Genomic DNA, 24,619 nt, shown 5'->3' with positions numbered 1-24,619 from the left:
AGAGGTGTCACTATTGAGGACCTCTCATAGCCTTGATCTTGCCTATGGCAATGTTAGCTGTTGATGTAATGTTGCAGCGTGTTGTTAATTAGACTCCTCTTACGAAGAAGCATAACCAAGACGAAAACGTAAAGGTAGCTCTCATACCCATCTTAACATGAATTTAGGAAACATAAATTAATATTTTGAACAAGACAAAGTATAACTTCGCAACAGTATTCCCTCTTCTCTACTACTTTAAAAGGGATTAGTGTTTCTTGTACTGCCAGGCATAGTGCTTCTTCGAACGTCATGTAGGTAACCCTCCCTCTCTCTCTTTTGATTTTTAACATCCTATTACTAGGGGTTTTGATCGCGTTTCCTCGAAACTATCTTACCTTTTATTTACATACAAAATAAAATAGTATTTTCTTCGGTAAGAAAATAAGTTCTTATCAAATAAGTGATTTTTATTTTGGTACGTAAATCACGGAGATGGTCAGGTAAATCACGCGCTAACGTAGTAGAATATTTGTATCACGTTGCAACACACGAGAAATTATCTAGTGATAATAATAACGGATATTTGGAGTGAAAACCTCCAAAGGAAATTATATTAAATATATACATAATCACATGATATCTATGGATCATGTTCCCACAATACACTCTAGTAGCATCTTTTTTATGGTGACTAGCATTATTAAATCCAAATATAAGTTTGGTCATCCACCATTGTTGCATTAAACATGCATTACTTCATGTTGGACATCTCTCATTCAAAAGTGTGACGTTTTGTGCTCACCTAGAATGGTCGACCTGAAATTTAAAGGCAATATATCAGCATCACTGGAAATATATAGATTATGTGTTACAACAGATTCGATAACATAGTGTTATGAAAATGAGAAGTAACAAGTTATACAATTGTTCTGTGAAGTTAAGAATAAAAGATGAATTTATAGCATCTTAAAATGTAAACCTTATTACAATGTTGAATACAAATATGGATGTAATTGAGGAATTTCCTATTCATCTCGTCGTACCTACGCACCATTGTTAACCTATTCAATAATGTAAACTTCTCATGAATTGTTAGCCGTCGAAAAAATACTAAGAATTATTCATTTTAAATTTTGGGAAATTATATCTTTTGAATACGGAAAAACTAGTGAACCGTGCATTTGCGCGGCTAGTATTTAATCATGTACGTACACATGATATTTTCGATTTAGATAGGGTCTCTAGATCAAAAGTTTTTTTTCCTTTTTCATAGGAATATTCTATATAGATTTTTAGTACTTTAAATAAATAATTGATAAATTGACAACATTTTTGTTCACAATCTAAATAATTAATTTTTGGCATTATAACACTTTAAATACATAAATAAAATTTAACCAAGAAATAAATATAAACATAAATGTCTTTCTTTCGAACCAAATGTCTTCTTGCTGTGTATGCATCATCATTAGCAGTGTGGTGGCTTGTGTATTTGTTCCCGTAGATTTATTACATATTCTCATTCCTAATATATATTTTTTGTCAATAATTTGTCTTTTGATGCTAGATGTTATTCGAATATATTCATCCATACATTGGCATTTTAACATGTCAAAATTTAGATGAAATCTTACAGAAAATTGAATTTCAACAAAACAAGTTAGTCAGCTCGATCGAATCATTTTTTGACTGCAGTGCAAAGCACTACTATTTTAATATTCTTATCAAAATCATACTTATATTTCTTTTGAGTATGTACTCATCCTTTTGCCACTGCATCTATATTTTGACCAAAAGTGTTCTCTTTGTTTGGAAAGGATTATTAGGTGTCTTCGATGTGGGTTATTTAACAAGCCTTAGAAAATAAATTTTTTGCATTCCTACTTTCAGGAAAATCTATTTTTGCATGTTATTTTATGGCTATCGAGTATGATTTATTCTCGTAATATGTAAACAGATTCGGCCTGTTAGTTGATTAATTGTGTCACGGCAATGATGGTATTGCATGCACTTCATGCAATTCAGATTGCTACAGATTGATTTGCATTAAAGCCGATTTGGCTATTAATACACATATTCCTTTTACCTTTATTTTAAATCTCCGCTATCTAAATTAGGACCCATCATAAAATCATAATAGCAGATTATTTAGCCCAAGTGGACCAATATAATGTCTTGTATTAGATTTGTTCTCCTTGTACCTCGGTGAACGACCCAATAATTCCTTAATATCATACCATCTTGAGAGGTCAACACCCCGAGTCAACATGATATAGATGGATTCCGTTCATATGCCCGATGACGTGTTGTTTTGACGATAGAATTATATTTAATTGTTTGTAGTTTCCTATCTACAATTTTAGATTACGATTTTCATTTGTAATACATCAAAAACAAAATGACATATGAGATAAAAGGAGTTTGCAATCAATATGATGTTATTCTTCCACGTTCAAGCCATACATTTTTGTCTATATTAGTATAAAAATTTCAAAACATTGACTGTATGTTTGTTTACATGCTTTATATGCTGCGAAGGATGATGTATTTTCTTTTGCATTTATGTTGTGTATGCTTTCACGGGGACTTCTCATGACTATTCTCAGTCAAAAAAAACTAAAATTCATATCAACCATTTTAATTAGAAAACACGCCATGATTCATTTGTAAAAAAATTGTGAGAAAAGAAATATAATTTTTTGGCACTTAGATTTTCAGGTATCTTCAGTATCAGTAGTCCATTCATTATTTATTGCCTCTAACATCATATTGTAGGCTGACTTTCTTATTTTTTAAAAGTGGTATATTGGTAATTTGTTTGTCTATGCTATGTACATACACATTTACGTTCTAATCTGGATAGAAAAACAAAATTGCTCGTGCATAGAGAAAGTTTGTTATCACACACTAATGTAGTAGTCTGGATTGATTTTCCTTCAACACAAAATAGGTTTCTGGATGTAGTACTGTGACTGGACTCCTATTTTCCTGCGGGCCGCTCGGGGACTCATGTATTATTGGCAGATATACGTTTTGTTAGCTGTCTGGTAGCCATGAATTTTTATTTTAGACGGAAGATGGCAATCCTACTTTTGCAATGCTAACGTGAGCTTTATGTCTAATTATTGTCTTGGATAGTTTTTTATTAGGAAAAAACATAAGACTTTGATGTAACACGTGTTCAATTATTTTTGCGTGCCATGCCAAATTATTTGTATGTACCTATATTTGTATGTAACGTTCATATTTTAAATCTTAACCACTAATATATAATATTGATACTCGAGATAATTTAATAGATACGGAAGAATCATGATGGCTTGTTTGACTCTTGTTTTAAGTATATAATAGATAGGTACTAAGATTTATTCCTTTCTAATTTTCTCTAAACACTTAGCCTCCCACTACCAGCATCAACTGGTTGCCGATTTTCTAGTTGCTTGCATAATATATTTTATCATACACTTGGCAAATACATCATTTGATTATTGTACCTAAAAACAAGCAGCAAAAAAATTTACACTCAGCATATCAATGATTTTCCCCCAGTTTTACACTTAGCAAACATAAGTTATTAGGTGAGTGTTTGACAAACATTTTCTTTTCTTTCCTTCTTTTCTTTTTTCTATTTTTCTATTTTTTATTTTTTTTCTCTTTCCTTTGACCTTGATCACGACATGGGAATTAACTTTCATATTTTTTCTGTACTTAACATACACCAGTACATGTTTTGGATTAAACATTGGAATTTTTCGGGGTTTGTTTGCTATTTCAAGTCATTAAGTGCACTTCCAGGCATTTAATAAATGTAACTCAAATTCTAATGAAAATACATGAAATAATGGCCAAAAAATGAGTTGAAATTATGTAATTCTGTTATTAAGTTTATGCTGCTCTCTTATCCAAAAAATAACTAATTTCAAATATCAAGGTGCCAAGACTCGACTACTAACATGGAGCTCATTGTCTTTTTAATTCTATAAGTGGACGACATTTGAGAAATATGAAACTTGGCATGACATCATGATATGGCATCTACAGGCAGTGGTAATTCTTTTAGAAGGTTTCACAAAAGTTGTGATGTGTGCCGCATAGAAACCAAACTATCTACGAGTAATAGTCATGGTTATGAGAGGGAATCGGTCAAGTTTTCAAGCGAAGTGACGGTTTCATTCACCAGTTTGCCTTGAAACCATTTCTACAATCAACATATACCATTACATTTTCTATGTAAAAATTGTGTGTTTTTCTCGGTTTGTTCACTATATTTAAGTCCTTAAGTGCATTTCTAGGGATTTAATGCATATAGTTAAAATCTGAAACAAGGGCATGAAAATGCGGTCATAAAGGAGTTGAATTTTTTTATTTGTGTTATTGATTATATGTTCAGAACTTATCTAGGAAAATAAAATTAATTCCAAATTAGGGTGCTAGGACTCGACAACCAACATGGAGGTTATTGCTTTTTCGTTCTAAAGAATTGCAAATGAGGTCTAAAATAGTGAAACTTGGTACAGTGTCATGAGATGACACCAAGAGTCTGTGATAAAAATGTAGAAGGATTCACAAAATTTGGCATGTAAATTTCTTAGAAACTAAACCAGCTTGGAGAAAGAATCGTGGTTTCGAGAGGGAACCAAACATATTAGAAGGCAAACTATGGTTTTTCTTCATGGGTTGGCCCTAAATTGTTTTTCGCCCTGAAAACATATTGTTACATCTTCTGTGTGAAAAATATTGCATTTTAGGAAGTTCATTTGCTATATTTAAGTTATTAAGTGCATTTATATGCATTTAATTGTTATAATTAAATTTGAATTTCTCGTACACAAAACAATGGGTATAAATTGGTTAAAAATCAGATTTGTTTAGTGAGTTTCCTTTCAAGCCTTATAAAAAAGGAATTACAAACCGCAGGGTGCCAATACTCGACTATCAACATGCAACTAATTGGTCGTAATTTTTAAATAATGCAAGTGATGTCTAAAAAACCTGAAACTTGGAATGGTGTCTTCATGTGAAAGCTGGAAGTTGTTGTAAAAAATTGGGGACGTTTCACAAAAGAAATGTCATGTAAATTGTTTGTAAACCGAACCATCTTCAAAGAAGAATCATTGTTTCATGAAGAACGGGTCAGGTTTTAAGGAGGTGATGGTTGGTTTCATCAGTTGATGTTGAAACTTTTTTTACACTCAATATACACCATTATGTATTCAAAGTCAAAATTTAATGTTTTCTGGGTTTGTTTGCTATATCTAAGTCATTAACTGCATTTCTAGGCGTCTAACAGATATAATTCAAATTTGACTCCAAGTACATGAAACAAAAAGCAAAAATGGGTTGAAAATATTATTTTATCTCATCGAGTAGATGTTTAGAACTTATTGAAGAAAATAAAAGGAATTCCAAACAATATCATGCCAAAATTCGGCCACCAACATGGAGCTTATTCGCTTTTTGATTCTGTAAAATGCAAACAAAGACAAAAAGACATGAAATTTAGCATGATGTCATGATCTAACAACTAGAGGGGGTGTTAAAATTTTGAGAATCTTGTGAAAATTTCGTGACTTGCTCTTCTTATAAACCACAACATCTATGAGGATGAATCACGGTTTTTAGACGGAGCCGGTCATGTATAAATCTAAGTGAGAGTTGCCTTCATCGGTTCACGTTGAAACTTTTTCTACACTCAACATACAGAACTACATCTTCAATGTAAAAATTTGCAAAAAAAAAATTTAGGTTCGTTTGTTATATTTAAGTCATTATGTACATTCCTATATATTTAAAGGATTAAATTAAAATTTGAACTGCAAGCACATGAAATAATGGTAAAAATGGGTTGGAAATATTGTTTTTGTTGATTCTGTGATAGGACTTATCCAAGAATAAATAGAATTCTAAATATCAAGGTGCCAAGACTCAACCACCAACATGGAGCTTAGTGTTTTTTATTCTAAAAAAGGCCAACGAAGTTTGAAAAATATGAAACTTGTCATGATGTCATATATATAATGATACGTAGAAGATGTGCCAAGAGAGAAGGGGAGAAATGAAATAAAGTAAAATAAAAAGGGAAGAAAAGAAAATAGAGAAGAAAAATTTTGCCGAGAAAAAAACACTTGGCAAATTGTCTGGTGAAGAAACATACTATCCACGTGTTTCATCCTGATTGGTTGCGAGAAGGAGGGAGGGTCCATGACATGGCACACCAGAAATTTCCTCTCCTTCTCTCACCTCGGTCTCCTCTTCTAACACACTCCTTGACACCACCGCCAGCTCTTCCTACATTTATCCTTATTCTCCCACCACTCCATCACCATCTCCTTCTTCGGACGCACCGTCATTGTCTGTTGCACCGCCTCCTTCACTAATGGCCTCTACTTCCCCTCCACTAGAGGCATTGTCACCTCCTCTTCCGATGGCATCCCTTCCACCTCCAATAGCGCAAGCAATGATAGTAGAGAGTGCACACCTGGGCTGCGTCAGGAGGCTACTTTTTTTGCCACTGTTCATTCGCTTTGCCGAGTGTATGTGCTAAGAAGAGTCTTCGCCTTAACCCTATGCTTGCACTCAGCGAACCATTCGGTTTCAGGGTTTTCTATCCTCTATTAATTATTTTGAATGAGCACAAATCTTTGCTGAGCACAAAAGGAAGACTCGGCAAATGTTTTTTCGAGTATCCGCGAAAACACACTCGACAAAGGTGTCTTTGATGGACGGACTTTAGACATGTGTGCTTTGCCTAGTACTTTTTAACCTTTGTTGAGTGTTTTTGGCACTAGATAAAACCCTCGTTCCAACAGTGTATGAAAAATAGTAAGGTGTATTGCTTTCTAATTTAGAGAAATTAACTCTTCTTAATAGAAAAGCGATGTGTCCAAACGTAATTCATACCTCCGCATTTTTTGGTAGTGCTTTGAGCCTGTTGAGAATGTAGTCTATGGAAGGTCTCTTATCCTGATCAATCTCCACACATTGTAGAGCAATATCGATACATGCTTGTACTTGATTCAAACCTTGTTCTTCCAACAATGTGTACTCAGACATTATTTTCTCCATTGTCCAATTTTCTTTTACCTACATAAAATTTGAAAATGTCCTCCTTTAATAATGTACACAAATTAATTGTAAGATAATATTCTCAGTTTCAGTCGACAAATAATGAAGTGATATTTATTCTTACTCCATCAACATATTTCCTTGCATGTTTCTGGTCAGAGCTATTCTTCTCTCTTGTGGAGATCTCCATTATGATTAGGCCTAAGCTATATATGTCTGACCGAGCCGAGATTTCACCACTATATAGATACTCCGGGGCCATGTATCCACTAATGGTATCAACATCAAAATATTAATCAATATTATTAGTTGGAGATGCGAAAAACAATTTTACATTACAATATATGAACAAGGTAGTTGATATATCAGCATAATAATCATAGAGTAACTCACACTGATCCCATGACACTTCGCGTGATCTTTCGGGTATGATCTATGCCGAATATTCTGGAGAAACCAAAATCCGCAATTTTCGGTGCCATGTTGACATCTAGTAATATATTTTGCGGCTTCAGACCCAAATGAAGAATGGGACGAGGCAAGGTGTGTAAAAAATGTACACCTTTGCATATTCCCTTTATTATTTTGAAGCGAGTCCCCCAATCAATGATACTGGACTCACCTGAAATACTTGCCATAGAGCTTTATAACTTATATAGGATAGTAGATCCAAATGATAATTATCTCTCAGAATATTAACGACAAAAAGATTTTGTGAAGTGAAAAATCTCCACCAAAACAACAAAATTCTTCTATTGATAATGTGCAATCTTTTCTTGCTCATTGATATAATGGTGCGAAAATTAGAGGAACTTTTTCCTAACCATGCTAAACCTGCATGCAAACCACGCAGCACAGTAAATATTTGAAAAATAGCTCGGATAGTAAATGATATGACATACCAAAAAGATTCTTGTCAAGGCTTCCCTGAGGTAAGTATTCATAGCAGAGTAAAGTGCAGTAATCTCTGCAGTAATATATCGTTCATTGATCTGAACCAATTTATTATTTGGTTCACGGCAGTATGCAACCATCTTGACAATATTTTCATGTTCAAGCCCCATAATATTCTGAACCTCATTCGCGAATTTTTTCTCACATGGTACTGGTGAATTTTCCGCGAGTTTCTTCACAACCACCACTTCACCACCGTCCAGAATCCCCTGTTTAATGTCACGTAAAACTAAAATCAACCTTATCATCTCTCCAGATTAACCATTGAATTGACAGAAAAAAGTTGTGAAAAAATCATACCATATAAACTGACTCAGACGCGTCTTCACGAAGTTGTAGGTCCTTGGAGAAGTTCTTTGTAATTTTATTCAGAAAGTCTAATGGTAGTTCACTCGGTAGGCTCTTCAGGGTTACGCCTCCGGTGGCCATTAATTGATGATGGTGTAGGAAACTACAGATGTGAGCAATTACGACTTCCAATTAACCAAAGCAAGGAAGTTTCCAAACAATACCAGACTAAGTATGCACAAGTAAGCCGTATCTGGAAATAAATTAAGCAGTTCGACAAGTGCTCTGACCTTGGAGAGGAGCTAGCGCTCGATCAGGGAAGAGAACACCAAGAGGGGGAATGAACTTCAAATCTGAGATGAATAGACTCCTTGCTGCTGGTGCCTCTAGTATATAAAGCAAACCAAGGAGATATTTTTATGACCGGTTGACTTGACTATTCTTAGCCAAAAACATGTTATTTCACCAGCTGGGTCCGCCCTTGCCAGTAGAGGTGGTTAGTTCTGGTGTTATTTCCGATGCAGCTTCCTTCAACTGATAATTTTGGTGACAGGCATGAACTTGCCTACTAACATGTGCAGGTCAGTTAAAAGGCAAAATTGACAACAAATTGTAAGTTGCCAGAGTTTTTTTTAACACAACGCAAGCGCTTATATACACGCGCATACACTAACCCCTATAAACGCACACACGCACAGCCTACCCCTATGAGCATCTCCTAAAGACTGAGCTGGTATATCATCTTGAAACTTACAAAGTCGCGTAGGCACCTCGTCGTCGACGGGAACGTCTCCTCCCACTGAAAGCGCAGCCGAAAATTCTGAAATAAATCCAGGAATAAATGCGAGCACCAGAATTTGAACCTTGTGGGCTGGGGATACTACAGTCCCTCTAACTATCCAACCACAGGTTGGTTCGCGTAAGTTGCCAGAGTTATTAGTCATTACCATAAAGTAAGGAATTTTTTTTGAAAGGTCATATTAAATAAAAATTTACATTAAATTGACTTTGCACACTTGTACGCGAGTCTTCACTATCTCCAACTTGTATCCCTACCATACCCTTCTCCATGAAGGAAAAACCGGGTGTACTCCTATAGATCTCTCTTAGAGCGTCATCAAACAAAAACAAAAAAACATTGATCCCTCTCACTCTGGTATTGCCAATTTTCCATCACCCGCAGTGCCCCTGCCCCTGCCCCCAAGATAAGGATGCATGCCGACACGTCTGCGAAGTTCGCGACCGTCCGCGTAAGTCGGTTTTATATTTCCACGGATATTAAAGCAGCATGATTAGATTATTTGTGGCATCGCGTCATCCTATATCCACAGATGCATGCGGACACGTCTGTCTCGCTCCTACCAACATTCAAAGAGAGCATCTATAATATCTTACGCGTTGGTTACCATGTTCACACCAGACCTCCCGTATCTTTACAAACCAGTACTAAATATTCGATGTATTTTTTGTACTCCAGTCCACAGACTTAGCCATCCCTGAATCACCGGTTCGATTCCAATGTCCATCTCCTAGGAAAAAACTGTCTCCAAGAATTTTCTCTTCCCCACCCGGCCACCCCCGCCCATTGTCCTCGCTCTAGAAACATGCACCTTCGCTGTGTTCTACTCCCTCTAGCCGCATTTGTTGAATATACGAGCAATTTGCCAATAAGTTTAATCTAGAAATTTGGAAGGTAAAGTTTCATTCACATATTATATATATGATAGTCTTGAAATTCCTACATTATATCCTTAGTAGGGTAATAACATTCAAACTATACTTTTCTTTGTGGTTTGACTTTGATTTGAACATATATATTACTACCTGTCTACCTCCATTTTTGTATACAAAGCCAGTTCATATTTTTATGACTAAATTTGATTATTAATTGTACCAACATAGTGTGAGTTATTTGGCACCAAAAGTATGCTAATGAATGCACATTTCAAAGAACACTTTGATGATATATTTGTGATGACACATAACTCATTTTTTCTACCAAAATTATAAATCAAAGTTTGACACGAAAAACAAAGTGGCATAGTATAAAAAATTGAGGGGATACGATTCATGAAGTTTTCTTATTCATGTGAACTAAACATATGAATTGACAAAATTTATTTGTTTGCCAATCCTTCATTGTGAAGGGAGCCTTGGTGCTCCGGTAAAGTTGTTGCCTTGTGACCATGAGGTCACGGGTTTGAGTCCTGAAAACAGCCTATTGCAGAAATGTAGGGAAATGTTCCATACAATAGAACCAAAGTGGTAGGACCCTTCCTCGGACCCTACGCCAGCGGGAGGCTCGTGCACCGGACTGCCCATACTAATCCTTCCTTTGTATACATGCATTCGTAATTTTTCCTACTTGTACGCTTTACTTCTTAGAATCCTACGAACCAAAGATCCTAAGAGCATCTACAACCCGATACACCAAATCCGACCGCTCAAATGCCTGTCGACACGTCGCGTCTGCAGACAGTGACCGCTCACACCTCAAATTGTCGATTCCACAAACTGGATACCTCAATTATGAATCCCCAAATCCATATAATTACATGCACATGAAATCTACTATTGAGCGGGGCTTGTCCGGCTCTGCCCCGTTGATATGTCATGGCTGGTTGCACCCCTTGGAGTGTCGGTGAGGTCTTCGGCGAGTTATAGTAGGACAAGGGACATGGACCAACTCACGGTACTCGAGGCGTCGACGTCACCCATGCCCTAATCTTTTTCATCGGAGCCCCTCACCTGCACATGTTGCAGGTCGATGTGAGGTTGAAGATGGCTCCGGCTTGGTTGAGGAACAACATATCCATCACAACACGGTTGCGGTGCCCGGGGTTATCAGCGCCGGAGAGTGCGACTCCGCCTCGCAGATGTCTGATGTGGCCTCCCGCGCCCTCAGCCTCGCACGACAGGCCATAGCCTCAACGGACGGGCCACAGAAGGCATGCGAGTCGGTGCGTCAGCAGAGGGGTTGCGCGTCTACGGTGTTTGGATGCCAGATGGAGCACACCACCACTGGCGTGCCAGCAGCGACACGCGTCGCACCGGATGGAAGCGCCATTTGGGTGGACACTATCGAGTTCGACCGTGGTCGAGCGTTCTCCTCACGGACACGGCGGAGTGCAATGCGAACGGCCATCTCCTACTCGGGCCTGACTAGGATGAGGTCGCAGTTCATACATCATGTGACGGAGGACAGGGATATGCTACCCGCCATGCCGGAGAAGACTGGATATCGTCAGAAGGGGGTTTGGCGGTGAAGTGAAGTGGCTAGGGTCTAGTTTGGCAAACTGATAGGGCGAATATATGTGAGGTCGGGTGGGCCGGTGTAGGCCAGATCCGACGTGGCGGGCGCGCCCGGGCCTCCCCATATCCGACCTAGATTTGGGCTATATATGAGGGATGACGGTCAACTCGGGTGTTTGGAGCGCGTACGAGACATCCGTCTTGGTCGACTTTTTTCGACCAGCCAGTGACCGAACCATCCGGCCGAAGGTATAAGAGGGGTTTGAGGCGCCCGGCTTTAAATGCTCTAAGTCCTTGTCCTTGGGACGGTGCCTGCTGGGCCCAACTTGGCTGCCGTGTCACTTCTTCAAGACTTACTTTGTCTAGTCTTCGCTAGGCTCCAAGCCATGGTCCCCATCATCAGTATATGTGGTGTGAAAGAATGTTCCACTCGCGTGTGAAAGAAAATTCCACTCAAAATCCGTTCAGCCGTCTACTAGTCAAAGTCACGAGTATAAGTGGCTCAGCTCACTGCCAACAAGTCGGCACTTTGGAAGCACTTACCTAGAAAGCCAACACATGCAGCGTTCAATGAAATCTCATGTGCCTCGTTGCTCGTAGGAAGACTTTGCTGAGTCTTTCCTACCAAGCCTCTATAGAGAGCCCCAACCGTGTTTCCCAATCTCCATCGAAATAGATTTTTGACTCGCTTTATATTATCGCCCAAATGTATTCTGAATGGAATTAAATTCATTATTTCTGTAAAAGAAATTGACTATATACGTTGCCTGGTTGCTATAGTAACATCCTATTCCCCGACCTATGGGGGAACTAGTCAGGAAACCCACAACCTCCATCCCGCAACACTGAAATGGGTCTGTCCAAGACAGCGAGTTCGACCGAGCTTGCCTGATGTTGTCGCTACAAAAGAAAATTCTTGCCTGATGTTTTTTATTGCTTTTCCAGCTTCTTTCTTGCAGAAACAGGGCTATCTGGAGTAGGGTGTTTCGGTGCCCAGGCTCATCTGCACACGGTTAGAAAAAAATCGTAAAAAATCAAAAAAAATCAAAAAAAATTCCAAAAAATTTCATTTTTTTCTGCAATAGACAATTTGATGCGTGAGGCCGCTACAAATTTCAAGTCATTTGGACATCTGAGCATCAGCAAAAAAGACAAATCAGGCCAAAACAAAAAATGAACAGTAACATTTTTACAGACCCCCAATTTGTCTGTTTTGCTAAGAGCTCCTCAGATGTCCAAATGATTTGAAAATTAGAGCGGAACTCACGTATCAAATTCTCTACCGCACAAAAAAATTGATTTTTTTTAAATTTTCTAGTATTTTTTTTGATTTTTTGTCAGGGCGGGTGCAAATGAGCTCGGGTACAAAGATCGATTTTCGGGCTATTTGTCAGTTTCTTTGATTTTGGCATGCTTTCTATTAAAATATTTAAATATCAATTTTTTAGTGGAATTTAAAAAATCACGGATTCAACAATTTTGGTTTTTTCCAAATTTCAATAATATTCACCATTACAAAAAATGTTCACGAATACTAAGAACTTGTTCGCAAATTTCAAAAAAATGTACAACGAATAAAACATAAAAACCACTTTATAAACTGTTCGTGAACTCAAATAAATTTACGATTTCAAATATTGCTGTCGAATTGAAACCAAGTTTTGTGAATTCAAGAAATACTTTCAAATTTGAAATGTGGTTGCTCAAAAATATTCAGGAATTTCAAAAACAATGTAGAATTTTTTAAAAAAATGGTCATCCATTCAAAACTGTTCGTAGGTTTAAAAGTACTCAGAAAGATGAAAATTCATGAATTAAAAGTACTCAGAAACATGGTACGGATTTAAGTTTTTTATTCAATTCAAAAGATTTTCATAAATTTTAAAAGTGTTCACAAATTTTATTTTTTGTCAATTGCAAAAGAATTATGAATTTTAAAAAATCTTCATTTTTTAAATTTTAATTACTACATAGAATAAAACAGAAATAAAAATAAAGAGGAAAGAAGAAATCACAAAGGAAAAAGGAAAACAAAAAAAGAAGCAAAACTAGAAGAAAGACAAAGGAAAAAGGAAAACAAAAAAAGAAAAACTAGAAGAAAGACAAAGGAAAAAAAACACTGGCTCCAAGAAGGGTCTAGAAGATCCCCAAAACCAGTGGGAAAAAACAAGCAACGGATCGGGCCAGCCATACAGAGAGGGGGCGCCTGGGGGGTAGTGCGAGAGCTATATCACACATAGAGCAAGATAGAAGCCGCCGACGCAAATGGGCAGCCCATTAGCATAGGACCAACTCGCTATACCTTCACACTAGTCCGGTTTTTTCTCTGTTCTTTTCATATGTTCACCGTATTATTTGGTTTTTATTTTTTCATCGCTATGCCTTAAGTATTTTTTTCATTGGTTTTCTATGTTTTTTTGCGGTTTCACCGGTATTTTTATTTTCTCCCTTGTTTTCTTCGTTCTTGCACGTCAAAAGGAGTGCCGGTTCTAGACATGTAGGCGAGCAATGGGAGGAGGATGGTCTCCACCTTGTTGCGGCAGCGGGCCTCTGTACTGACAATCATCCGTGGGTTACTGTGCACGATCTTCAATTTCCCACGCTGGGTGGCAGCGTCTTCACCATCGATCGTGTACAACTTAAAATGAAACCGGAACAGTCAGCTGCGTACCTAGACCTGAAACAACAAGGAAATCATAAGCTTTGTTTTTTTTGAAGGAAACTGTTTGCTATGTCAACTTGAATAATAAACACTTAAACCGTGATGGTGATGCGCTCTTTTACACTATGTCGCTTATAATATCCTACACAAGCTAAATTTTGTAGTACTAGCGGATTAAAGACATGACAATATTAACTGAAGGTAACTTTTGTGTAAAAATTCACGGGAAAAAACAAACATGAAAAGCGTCTAATGTGGGCTGTTACTAAATTCAGTCCAAAGCCTGTTTCAGCACTGAAAAGAGAGCCCGTTTGAGACCACAAAATTATGGGCCTGGGTGCTACACGGACGACTCTGTCTGAAGCAAGCGTCCGGCAACAACACAGGCGGCGGACGGCGTCGCATGACGTCCGGAACCCGTCAAAGCATATGGACAGGTAATCGCCACTGAAAAGGGTTTCTGTGGAGTTTGCTTTCTTCGAGAATAAATAAATCATTGTGTGCTGTCTCAGTCCAGCAGCACTTGTTGTTACTCAATCTGTATTTTGTTGAAGCCTATAGAAGCACAAAATGACCATTGACATGCCTAGCTGGGAGCAATGGTTAAGTGACCAAATTGTACTGTACATTTGTGCAGAATATTATTGCAATAATTTGTTATCAAAATAAATCATTTGAGCCAAATTACAAAGATGCAGCTCTGAAGGCCTGGGCTTTGGGCAAATGTATCTCTATATTAGTTGAGCTCACTAATTTTACTCAAAGAGTAAACACTTAAACTTCCTCACCACCCACTTCCACCGTCGTGGCGGGGAGAAGTACCCTACTTGCTAGCGAGTACCTGGTGAGCTTGTTTTTCGATAAAGGGCGCTTTTATTATCTCAAAAAGTAGCATCAAGAGGATACAAAGCATTATGAGTAATACCCGGCCTCTGCATAACTAAGATGCACACAGCCAATCACCTAAAGTCTGGTAAAAAGAAAGGAAGAAAAAACGACAAATGGGCGACAGTAGAGTCATATAGACCGACATTATGCCTATGTCGAAAGGGGTGGTGGACCGATCCGGAGATTATGCTGCCACCCATGTTGGGTAAAAACCTCTGTAGCCACCTGCTCCAACCGCATACACACCGCCTTGAACAGCGGTTGGTACTCCACTCGTTGTAGCGTAGACCACGTACGAAGCGAGTGCGTACAACGAAAAATAACCTGCAAAGGAGAAACATTTTCATGCAAAGCGGCAGCCGGCGAGATCAGTGCACCATTGTTGGCCTTGGCGGCGAGCAGCAGGGGGAAGCTGCAGAACCAACAGGAGTGAGAATATATCAATGGACAAGTTACATATGTTGAGAAAGATTACTCAAGTAGGGCGTTCTGGATATCAGATACTCCTACTAACTTCAAGTATATTATGCTGCGTAAAATCAAGGAAATGTTTTTTGTGGGTCAAAAATCAAGGAAATGTACATCAATTGTATGAGAGTATAGCAGTACACGATGCTATCCGCTTTTTCTCGACTTATTACTTGTGCCCAAGAATTCAAACTTCGGTGAGGAAAATGGAAAAAGAAAAGAACATCAACAACGGGCTAGAAATTTAGAACAGAATTATAATTCAAGATTAGTTTGACACAAGCTTCAAGGAAACTCAACTTCCTTTATGGTGAAGCATGAACAGAGACACCCCAGGTAGTATACAGGTAAGCCTGCAAAAGATATCATCATCACTGACGTATGGAGTTGGGATTCTCATCATCACTGACAAAGGTAGAAAGGGGGCATATTGTGTCCTTGCCAACGAGTTGTGTCATGATTCTCGACTGAAATTCAGCTAGAAAAGCCCAAACAATTTCCACGGTCAAACTTTGCTAGAGTAGGGTGGATGATATTCCTCGTGTGTAAAATGTAAAAGGGAGCCCCAAGAAAGACAAATGCACAAATAATGTTTGTGTTTAATACATCACATTTCCGAAAATTGCTCTGAATGAGCAAAACATGTTTCCATTTTTAAAAATTGTTCACAAATTTGAAAAATGTTCATATTTTTATAAAAGATTAATGTTTGGCAAAAATCATACCATTTCAAATTCTGCTAGTATTTTTTACAAAATGAACAGAACTTTCAAAAAACTATTTGTATTTAATAAATATGGTCGGAGTTTTAGAAAATATTCTCATTTCCAAGAATATACGGTAATTCTGTTTGAAAAAATAAAAAAATGTTTCGAATCTAACATTGTAGTATGTTTTTAAACATTCGTCCTGGCCATTGGTTTACAGGACCTGTTTGTTCGTGTGGCTAGGAGCATGTGGTCGAGTTTTTGAAGTCATAAGTTCTATCCTGCAACTCGTCATTTTTTGGATTTTTTACTTGCACCTTACAGACAAAGGTCGTTTTGGTGCCTGCCAGTGGGCTGGCCGAGACGGAAACGGTTGTGCGTCTCATGCGCTTTTTGACGATAAAAGAGAACTAGCTGGCTGGTTATAATTGAAACAAATCATAGGCACATGCCAATAAAAGAGAATATGCTGATTTAACATTAATGAAAAAAACAGTAGACACGCGAGCGCTAAAAAAATTAAAAATAATAAATCCTGATAAAGAAGGGATTGCCTGGTTATGCGCTGAAAATGCTAATGAAATGGGATTTATACGATCCAATTAGTATTCCATCCGGTTATGTTGTTATTGGAGAGAGTGGTCGGAGCAACCATGCCTCGAAGGACGCCACACAGCCAACAAATGAGGAGGCTGCCACAACCCCAAGACGGAGGCGGACCCGTAGAGAAAAAGGCACGAGCTGGTGGTCGTCCCCACAGCGACCAAACCCACCACTATCAAAATCTCGCCAGCCAAACGTGACCCGCGAGAAGATCGAAGCTCCTCGCTCTGTAGCCTCACTACCATGGAGACCGTTTTTGGTGGACACATTAATTTTCTCCCTCTATTGCTTCTCACAAAATAATATCTCTTGCGTTGCAACGCACGACATATGTGATACTACCTACTAATAAAGTAAGATGCGTTTTTCCAATTTTTTTCATCCATTCACCATCAAAAATATATTTGTTTCTACCCAAAGTGATACTAAATTTTTGTCCAGAATTAGGTACTTGGTCACGCGTTATGGCCCAGCGAAGCTAGCCCACTTATTTTCCTGTCCATGCAGGTAGGAAAATTTATTTGCCACATGGTGCGACAAATAGTCAGAGCTTCGCACACAACGCCCATGATCAAGCTGACCTGTTTTTGTTTTTGTTGTTGTTCTGCTTCTAACTTTCCTTTTCTGTCTTTGTCTATTTCTTTCCTATTTATTTTTCACTTTTCCCTTCCAAGTTTATTATACTTTATCTTGTAAATTCAAAATATTCAGAAACGTTCAGAATTTGATTTTTTGTCATTTTTCTAAAAAGGTCGGAATTCCGAAATATTGTTCTTGTTTTAAAAAATGTTTAGTACTTTAAATTTTTGTTTTTGTTCAAAATGAAAAATTTCCCATTTTTCCCAAAAAATTCTAGAAAACAACAACATTAAAGCCTTTATCCCAAACAAGATGGGTAGGCTAGATGTGAAACACATAAGATCTCGCGACCAACTCATGGCTCTAGCACGTGGATAGCAAGCTTCCACGCACCCCTGTCCATAGCTATTTCTTTGGTGATACTCCAATCCTTCAGGTCTCTCTTAACGGAATCCTCCCATGTCAAATTCGGTCTACCCCGCCCTCTCTTGACATTCTCCGCACGCTTTAGCCGTCCGATATGCACTGGAGCTTCTGGAAGCCTGCGTTGAATATGCTCAAACCATCTCAGACGATGTTGGACAAGCTTCTCTTCAATTGGTGCTACCCCAACTCTATTTCGTATATCATCATTTCGGACTCGATCCTTCCTCGTGTGCCCACACATCCATCTCAACATACGCATCTCCGTCACACCTACATGTTGAACATGTCGCCTTTTAGTCGGCCAACACTCAGCGCCATACAACATTGCAGGTCGGACCGCCGTCCTATAGAACTTGCCTTTTAGTTTTTGTGGCACTCTCTTGTCACACAGAATGCCAGAAGCTTGACGCCACTTCGTCCATCCGGCTTTGATTTGATGGTTCACATCTTCATCAATACCTCCATTCTCCTGCAGCATTGACCCCAAATATCGAAAGGTGTCCTTCTGAGCTGTCCTCTTCCTCACACCTAGTAGTACTGAAAACCACACATCATGTACTCGGTTTTAGTTCTACTAAGACTAAACCCTTTCGATTCCATGGTTTGTAAAAAATTGTCTGTGTTTTCTATAATTGTTCATATTTTCTACGTAAAATTGGCTTTCTAAAAAATATTTAAATTAGAAATATATTCTTTTTGTCATGAAATGTTCACAAATTCAAAATAATGTTTTTGTTTAATAAATCACATTTCCTAAAATTGTTCTGAATGTTCAAAACTTGTTTCCATATTAAAAAAATGTTCAGAAATTTGAAAAATGTTCATATTTTTATAAAAGATTCATGTTTTAAAAAAATCTTTCCATTTCAAATTTGGCTCATATTTTTTTCAAAAATGAATGTAATTTTAAAAAATGTTCTCGTATCGAAGAATATCCAACAATTCATAATTATTAAGATAATTTTAAAAAGTTTGGAAAAAAATGTTTCAAATCTAATGTTGTAGTATGTTTTTAAACATCCATGCTGCCTATTGGTTTGCAGGACCTGTTTTATTCGAGTGGCTAGGAGCACATGGTCGAGGTTTTGAAGTCGTGAGTTCGATCCTGCAACTCGTCATTTTTTTTGGATTTTTATTTGCGCTTTACAAATACAGGTTGTTTTGGTGCCTACCAGTGTGTTGTCCCAGACGCGAACCGTTGTGCATCTCATGAGCTATTTGACTATAAAAGAGAATTTGCTGGTTTGTTATAATTGAAAGAAATTATGGCACATGCCAATAAAAGAGAAAATGTTGATTTAGCTTTAATAGAAACAACAATGTGCACACGAGCGCTAAAATAATCAAAAATAATAAACCCTGATAAAGAAGGGACTGCCTAGTTACAGACTGATTATGCTAATGAAACGGGATTTATATGCTGCAATTTGTATTCTATTCGGATGTGCTGTCATAGGAGAGAGTGGTCGGAGCAACCGTGTCTCGAAGGTCGCCGCGCAGTCAGCAAATGAGGAGGCAACCACAACCCCAACACGGAGGCGGCCCCGCAGAAAAAAAGGCACGTGTTGGGTGGTTGTCCCGACACCGACCAAACCCACCACTATCAAGATCTCGCGGGCCAAACTTGTCCCGCGAGAAGACCAAAGCTCCTTGCTCTGTATCCCCACTGGCACGTAGACCGTTTTTGGTGGACACATCAATTATCCCCCTATTGCTTCTCACAAAACAATATCTCTCCCATTGCAACGATCAGACAAATGTGCTAGTACCTATATACTAATAATGCAAGGTGTCTTTCTCCGATTTTTTCATCTGTTCACTATCAAAAATATATTTGTTTCTATCCAAGGTAGAACTAAATTTTTGCCCCGAATTACGTACTTGGGCCACGCGTTATGGCCCAGCGAAGCCAACCCACTTATTTTCTTGTCCACGCAGCAAGAAAAATTCTATTTGCCACATGGTGTGACAAATAGTCAGAGCTTCACACACGACGCCCATGACCGAGCCGACCCGTTTTTGTTTTTGTTGTTGTTCTGCTTCTATCTTTTGTTTCCTGTCTTTCTCTATTTCTTTTCTATTTATTTTTCATTTTCCCTTCCAAGTTTATTTTTTTATTTTGTAAATTTAAAATATTCATAAAACGTTTAGAATTTCATTTTTCTAAAAAACTTCAGAATTCTGAAATATTGTTCCTGTTTTGAAAATTGTTCAATACTTAAAATTTTTGTTTTAGTTCAAAATTAATAAAGTTCCCATCTTTTCAATTTTTTTTGTGTTTTCTAAAATTGTTCATATTTTCTACATAAACTTGGCTTTCTAAAAAATAATTTAAATTAAAAAAATATTCTTTTGTCATGAAATGTTCACAATTTCAAAATAATGTTTGTGTTTAATAAACAACATTTCCTAAAATTCTTCGGAATGTTCAAAACATGTTTCCATATTAAAAATTGTTCACAAATTTGAAAAATGTTCATGTTTTTATAAAATATTCATGTTATCAAAAAATTTCCCCATTTCAAAATTTGCTCGTATTTTTTCAAAAATGAACAGAAGTTTCAGAAAACTATTTGTATTTTTGAAATATGGTTAGAATTGTAAAAAATGTTCACGTTTTCAAGAATATCTGGTAATTCATAATTATTTATATAATTTTTAGAACGTTTGAAAATAATCTTTCTAATGTAACATTGTAGTATGTTTTTAAACATCTAGCCATTGGTTTACATGGCCTGTTTGTTCGAGTGGCTAGGAGCATGTGGTCGAGTTTTTGAAGTCGCGAGTTCGATCCTGCAACTCTTTATTTTTTTGGGGATTTTTACTTGTGCCTTACAAACATAGGTCGTTTTGGTGCCTGCTAGTGGGCTGGCGCAGACGCGAACCGTTGTGCGTCTCGTGAGCTATTCGACACTAAAAGAGAATTTGCTAGTTGGTTAGAGATGAAAGAAATTATGGACACATGCCAATAAAAGAGAATGCGTTGATTTAGCTTTAATGAAAACAACTATGGGCATGAGAGCGCTAAAATAATAAACCATGATAAAGAAGGAATTGCCTGGTTACGCGTTGATTATGCTAATGAAACAAGATTTATACGCTGCAATTAGTATTCCATCTGGTTATGATGTCATAGGAGAGAGTGGTCGGAGCAACCGTGCCTCAAAGGTCGCCGCACAGCCAGAAATGAGGAGGCAACCACAACCCCAACATGGAGGCGGACCTACAGAAAAAAAGGCCCATGTTTTGACTGTGAAGAAGACGAGAAGGGACTACAGTTGCAGGTGGAGTCTGGGAGTAGCAGCGGTGCTCATGGCGTATCTCAAGTCAATTGGACATGGAGGCTCGATGCATGGATGCATCCAAGGTGGTGGAGAATATTCGCCAAGGTGGAATTTGTTAGAGTTGTGTCGAATATTATTGTACAAGGTAGGTTACAGTTGGACTCTGAGTCGTATGGTGCGTAGACAGGATATGAAGTCGTGTCCAAGTAGGACACTTGTATCCTAGACCTCTTATATAATGAGAGGGTAGACACACAATGTAACCTATGCCAACATAAGGCCTTGTACAATGCAATGTGCTTAGAAGAGATGATTAGAGAAATAAACCATGCTTTCCTTAAGCACCAGTGCTTATTTGTACTGGGTAGACGCTTAATTAGACATCTCTTGTATAGAGATAGGCACCGGTGTTTCAGAAAAATCCGGTTTATTTCTCTAAGCACCTCCCTAAGCATTTAGCATTATACAAGGCCTAATAGCACAGGCACGCAAGGGGGAGCCAGCGGCGTGTGCCGGCGCCCGGGCGGCCGGGGTGCGGTATTGTAGCGGTATCATTGGGAAGAGCGCCCATAGTTATGCTTCAGCGATGTAGCCAAGATGGTAAATCTCGTTAACAAATTTCGGTGCCGTGCTCATGTGATTGCTTGGTCCTCGATAGATCAGCTATGCGCCTCGGATTTATTCTAACATTACTCCTGTGAAAGATGAGTACTCCCTCCGTCTCATATTAATTGACCCTCAAACGGATGTATCTGTCACTCTATATACATCCGTTTCCGTGCCAATTAATATGAGACGGATATAGTATTAGAGTATGTGCTAATGAATTGCTCCCATGCTTTCTCCACTAAGGTTTATCTGGAAAAGCCCAAACAATTTCCCCGGTCAAACTTTGCTAGAGTAGACTACACACATACATGGGATACCATTCTGATTTTTTCATATGTACTGTAAAGAGAGTCCAACGACAGAAAAATGCGGAGGTAATTAAAACTAAATAATTTAGACCCACCATAAAATATTGAATACCGGTGCATTTTTTCATCCTTTTCTACTCCGTGTTCCGCACACCCACTTGTCCCAGTTAAAGTCATCCATGGAGACTTTCCCATTTTGCCAAGAATCTCCGTAAGCCTTGGCAGAGGCCAGCATAGTTAAATTTGTCCCGAGACCGGCCAACAACTCATCGCATCAATCCCAGCCATGGAGACCGCCATATCTGCAGTTGCAAGTGAACTCATGAGGCTGGTCGTAGTAGGAAGTATATGATGCTAGTATATGATACTACCTTCGTAATGCATAGTATCATAAACTATTATCTTAACTGCTCTTATTTATTGTCATGCATGACACATAGTAGAATAGAATTTCTTATGACACAGTATCATAATATGATACTCAACCCTCTCTTTTTTCATTTAAATCTACGCCACCTCATCAAAATTTTCTAGTTAACACGCATGATACTAGTTATGATACTCCCATTACGATCAGCTCGAGTCAATTCATCTCCTTCCTGATAAACAAGTACTACTCCTTGAGTCATGCCCAATCAGAGGAGAAGGTGGTGCAGAGGTTGCAGCACCTCCTGATGAGAGCTAGCACCATCATTAAGGAGGCAGACACACGATATATAACCAACTCCGGGATGATGATGCAGCTCAAGAAACTCTCAGAGGCCATGTACCACGGATGCTGTGAGCTGGACAACTTGAGGTACCGTGCCTTTCATTGGTTGACAGTGCAGGCTGCGACAAGGCTAGCATCAATGACTCGTCTAGCAGCAGCTTGCAGTTAGCCATTCCTTTCAAGCGTTCTCAAACAACAATGACAAGGCAATGCACCTCGAGTCACATGGTGCCTTGAAAAGTTTTAGGAATTGCTATGGCTAATATCAGAATTTATTATTCTTCTGCGTGGATGTGAGCGCATGTCCCGTAGGCCATATGATGTTTATCTTTACATTGACAATTTCATGTTCGGCTGACACGCTGAGAAGCAAAACCTCTTGAGCTTCTTGCTGGAGCACAATTACCCTACTGGTGATCATGCACCGGCAGTTCTTCCAATAATAGCTGGTGTAGCAATCGGGAAAAAAACTTTGGTTGCCCATGTGTGTCCCAACGAAAGAGTTCGGTCACACTTCTCCTCTATTTTGCACTTGAACGGACACAACCTCTTGACCATACTTGACCATGGAAGGACCTTGCTTGGGACGATGTTGGTAGTTATTGAGTTTGCTTCTGATGTAGGCGACGACGAATGGAACAGGTTTTACTTATTTGCCATTAGAGTGGGCAGAGGAACCAAAATCATCATCCTAAGTAGACTTCAAACGTTAGCCCGGTTCGGATCGATGAAACCTATTTTTCTAAGTGATCTGTCTTGCGATGAGGTGAGGTACCTTGTCAAGACACTAGCATTCGTGAGTGTAGACCCCACATAACATGCACGGTTAGTACAACTAGCAGAAGTATTTACCAAGCTGTTGCACAATGTGCCAGGTACACTTCTTGCAACAAATATATATGCTTGCGTATGTGTTGAGAATGAATGTCAGTGTTTAGTTTTGGCGTTGCATATTGGACAAGGGACTAATATATATTAAAAGAAATTACTCCATATTTGATGTGAAATCAAGCATGCTTAAGGACCAAGCCCCTCTAGTGGACATGACAGACTATGCTTTGCATCCACTTAGCATGATAGCTTGTACTCCTAATGTTTCAATCAAGAAAGAATTGCCAAGTCTGACATTTGGGGAACTTGCGAGAGATCCTAGTGTTACACCAAAACAAGACTTCATTCTTATTGCATGGGAATCAAGGATACCACCTCATAATTCATTTCCTCATTTTGTTACAAGTCATGCCCAGGTTACACATGAAGGTGGTGCCTTCGCAGGGAGGAAGCGGAGAGGAGCGCCAATCTAATTTTGTTTCAAAACTCTTGGACCTCTTGTTGTATTATTTTTTGGTACATGTGAAACGGATGTGTTCAGATGGCCATGAAAAGGCTATTTTTAGGGGTGATTGTATACCATTCAATGTACTGGAGATCTATAATAAAATGGTATGCTCTATCAGAACCAACCATGCCCTGCACTTCTTTTATAACCAACAATTTCATCTCACACCATTGTACAAATCCTGATCCATACACGAAAGTGAGTAAACTGAACTGAAATTAAAAAAGAATGTTTTCTGGAGTGTTGGACACTGAAACTTCTGAACATTTAGAAAACTGTTTGCTGCACTGGTTTGGCTCCCCGGCCACAACGGGAGGCTAAACGGGATAGAGAAGCTCTAAATCTGAAGCTACGAAAAATATGAGAAAAGTGCATGTTTACCATTGCGGAGAGCAAAATCAGATTTGCTCATCAACATAAGTCTAATTGAGCCAAAAGGCCACGTGCAGAATCACTTGACCACACTTTCAGTATTAGGTTCTGAGGAACCAAA

The 24,619-nt window shown here is 38.4% G+C and overlaps 1 pseudogene across 1 annotated transcript; it reads right to left on the bottom strand.

The window, feature by feature from the left end:
- Window positions 1–552: 552 nt before the first annotated feature.
- LOC125535035 (cysteine-rich receptor-like protein kinase 25) lies at window positions 553–8,703 on the bottom strand (annotated as a pseudogene). Its single transcript, XR_015615524.1, has 7 exons — window positions 8,580–8,703; window positions 8,302–8,474; window positions 7,950–8,210; window positions 7,441–7,669; window positions 7,172–7,316; window positions 6,883–7,065; window positions 553–798 (listed from the first exon to the last, which is right to left on the bottom strand). The product of XR_015615524.1 is annotated as a cysteine-rich receptor-like protein kinase 25 (transcript).
- Between the last annotated feature and the right edge of the window lie 15,916 nt (window positions 8,704–24,619).

This window comes from Triticum urartu, chromosome 2A, assembly GCF_056163025.1.
Source record: "Triticum urartu cultivar PI428250 chromosome 2A, HENAU_Tu73, whole genome shotgun sequence".
NCBI lineage: Eukaryota > Viridiplantae > Streptophyta > Magnoliopsida > Poales > Poaceae > Triticum > Triticum urartu.
The sequence above is the reverse complement of the archived record's forward strand: the minus strand, read 5'-3'. Positions and strand labels throughout refer to the sequence as shown.